Genomic DNA, 3,634 nt, shown 5'->3' on the forward strand with positions numbered 1-3,634 from the left:
CTGGCAGAGGTGCAGAACCATCAGCTTTCTGCACATGACCTGACCAGTAAAACATCAGTTTTATCAGAAAATATGACATGACATATTCAACATTGTAATGAATTCAAATGGCACTGTAGCCCTTCTTATAGACCTGATGATCTTAACAGTACACATTCCTCTGTGCCCTGGGTTGGTGTTTTGCATTTAGGCCCTGACATGGAGAGGCAGAGACACCTTGCTCAGCCCCATGTTCAAGGCGAGGTCCTGAAACAGATGGATCCAGTCAACCTCCAGCCTGCTGGTGGGTATTTGGGTATTTTGGTTATAACGTTGCTTTGTGTGGAATGCTACGGTTGCTGTGGACGCTATTATTGCTATGGAATTCTATTATTGGCTAGTTAGTTAGGTTAGCCTAGCGAACAGTACCACGGAGAGTTTAGAGACAATATGGCGAGGTGATCTGTCTACTGCACTGTTATTCATAATCTTTTTCTTAATGTTCAATCAACATGACAGCAGATGCCCTTCAGAGACCATTTGGAGACCAGTTGATCCTGGAAGAGGATTATGATGAGAATTATATCCCATCTGAACAAGGTACATTAGCTGTCGCATACTACCTGTTACAGTTTAGGACCCTGGATAAAACTTTAACAGAGCCGGAGTGGCTAATCGGGAGATTCGGGAGGATTCTCGATGGGCCGGCTCATGTCAATCTCTAGTTTGGGCCGATTGGGATGGAAAAATAATTTTGGGCCGGATTTGGGCATGAAACTCCCGGGCTGAAAAAGTGGCCCTGAACTCCGGCCCTGAACTTTAATATATGTTACTGAAATGGTATTTAATATCCACCATTGATAAAGTCTACAAGCTACAACAGTTCCACCATTTAAAAACTAAATTATAACATTGACATAATAACTTAATAATATATAATAATATTATAATAATAATATTAACAACACAGTTCCAGTTGGGACTCGTGTATGTTCGTCCAAGCTATAGCTACACTTTATAACATAGAATCAATCTCCATGCATTATGGACTTAAATATTTGAATTTGTGGGATTTTGTCTTGATTTGAAAATATCATACTTATTGTGGGTATATTCTTCTTATCTGTATTGCTCCTCAGAGGTCCATGATTTTGCCAGACAAATTGGCATTGACCCTGAGAGGGAGCCAGAGCTCCTATGGCTGGCCAGAGAGGTGGCTGTAGCCCCACTACCTCCTGAATGGAAACCCTGGTAGGACAAGCTCATTCTCATACAGTCACCCATAATGAAACAGTTTTCTTATCCTTACACACAGAGCCGTGAGCGTTGGTGTGAGCGTTGGTGTGAGCGTTGGTGTGAGCGTTGGTTCCTTTTAGAAAAATCCAAGCATACTCTAATGTGCCCTTAATTGAGGAATGGCTTCCATTCCAAGAACTCTACGTCTCATTCATGCTGGCTCGTTCATTCAGGTTCTCGATTACCTGACGTACCAAGGCCCTTTGTCCCCTATAACTCAGTTATAATTTTAAATACCATTTATATAAGTAGGATGCATCAGGACTTTATTGTGAGTGTCATAATGTCACACGAACTCTCTGGAAGCTTGCAAGAAGTGGGCATTAAATCACTTATGACCTAGGTGATTAGATGAGCAAATTAGACAGCCCAACTTTTTTTAAAGACCATGGAACTGCAAGTCTGGAGAAGACTGAATAATTTGACTGGGAAATAAGATTGGGCAAGAGAAAATATAACAGGCAGAAGATGATTTTTTTGAAGTTGGGGAGTTTGATGTGACATGAAAGATCAGACACATTTTAACATATGAAATCATTTTTGGATTCTGTATTCAAATGGTTTGCATCCAGGAGATATTTAATGTTAGTTGTCCCCGAAACTAACAATTGCAAAGTATAAAATTAATATTTCATCACTCTGTGCAGCAGATTTGCTTGTAGACTTGGCCTTCTGGCACTATTAATCTGAGCAATGAGACCCAGAGCACCACTCAGTGTTTCAGATGCTGTCCTGTTGACACCTTTGTGGACAGTCCTGTGCTGGAGAACCTAGGCTTGTCTACATGTCATGTGTTTTTATGTGTGTGTTTATCTATGTGATGAGCTTGTCTCCCTTTCCTACTCTCCAGTCAGGATGTGACTGGAGAAGTTTATTACTTCAACTTCTCCACGGGCCAGTCCACCTGGGACCACCCCTGTGATGAGCACTACCGCCAACTAGTGGCCCAGGAGCGGGAGCGTGCTCACCACGGCCGGACTGCCTCTGCCATCTCAGGCTCCGCCTCCACAGGAACCACAAAGAACAAGGAGAAGAAGAAGAAGAAGAAGAAGAAGGAGAAAAAAAAGAAGGAACCAGAGGGACTGAAGGCCCCAAGAGTGAGTTTGGATCTGTGTACCCTAAAATGTATTTTGTTACACAGCAGTTATATTTGTCACACTTTCTCTTCCATTCTACACATTCTTGACTGCTGTGTTTCTAAGAACACTGAAATGAATTGAACAATTATTTGCTCATCGAAGTATATCAAAAGATTTAGGATAGCAGTCGCCTAAAGTTGAGCAGAAAGGAGAAAGAAAGCTAAATAGTGTGTGCCATTCTGCTAAAGCTCTCTCTCTCTCTCTCTCTTTCTCTCTCTCTCTCTCTCTCTCTCTCTCTCTCTCTCTCTCTCTCTCTCTCTCTCTCACACACACACACACACACACACACACACACACACTCACACACTCACTCACTCTATCACTGTCTCTCAGCTGCTGGCTCCTCTGGCTCCACTGAGAGGGATGTGTGACCTTTCAGTTCCAGGACTGCGAGGTTCCCTGGGCAACTCCACAGACCTTCATCCTTTAAAGTCCTCACTAGGGGTAAATGTACGGTCTATATCCTCTAGTAGGGGTGAACATGTACAGTCTATATCCTCTAGTAGGGGTGAACATGTACGGTCTATATCCTCTAGTAGGGGTGAACATGTACAGTCTATATCCTCTAGTAGGGGTGAACATGTACTGTCTATATCCTCTAGTAGGGGTGAACATGTACAGTCTATATCCTCTAGTAGGGGAATGAAACCTCATTGTATACTTTTATAAGGTGGTGTAAGAACAAACCCTACATACGTCACTGGAGGTAAAAGAACACGTCACTCCTCTGCAAAGTTTAGCTTTTACCAAATTGACTTTGAAGTGATGGAGGTCTGAGTTCATGGCAGAGGTGCAGAGCGTATGATGGTGTGTATCTTAGGATGTATCCGGAGCAAATTTGCATTCGCTAAGAGGACGACAGCTGGAGAGTCTGGCTCCGCCCATATTTAATTCAGATCTGGAGGTGGATGAAGAGGAGGATGAAGAGCAGAAGGCGGCGTCTGTCCATGAGGTGAAAACACCTGCTAGAATATAATGCTCTGATTTTTAGCTCACTGTCACCTTTGTAGTCTTTACAGTGCAGTAAAGTATGAGGAATGATTTTCTGTATCCGTGTTGCGGTGTGTGTTTGTGTGTACGTAGAGTCTGCTAGGGTCATCAGACCTGTTGCAGAACATACACTTGGACCTGGACATCCTGAAAGGGGGACTGCAGTATGAGGTGGCCACGATGTTCTTCACTCTCCCTCACACACACATTATGTTCCCAGCTTTTCACAC

The sequence above is a fragment of the Brachyhypopomus gauderio genome, unplaced genomic scaffold, assembly GCF_052324685.1.
Source record: "Brachyhypopomus gauderio isolate BG-103 unplaced genomic scaffold, BGAUD_0.2 sc34, whole genome shotgun sequence".
Classification (NCBI taxonomy): domain Eukaryota; kingdom Metazoa; phylum Chordata; class Actinopteri; order Gymnotiformes; family Hypopomidae; genus Brachyhypopomus; species Brachyhypopomus gauderio.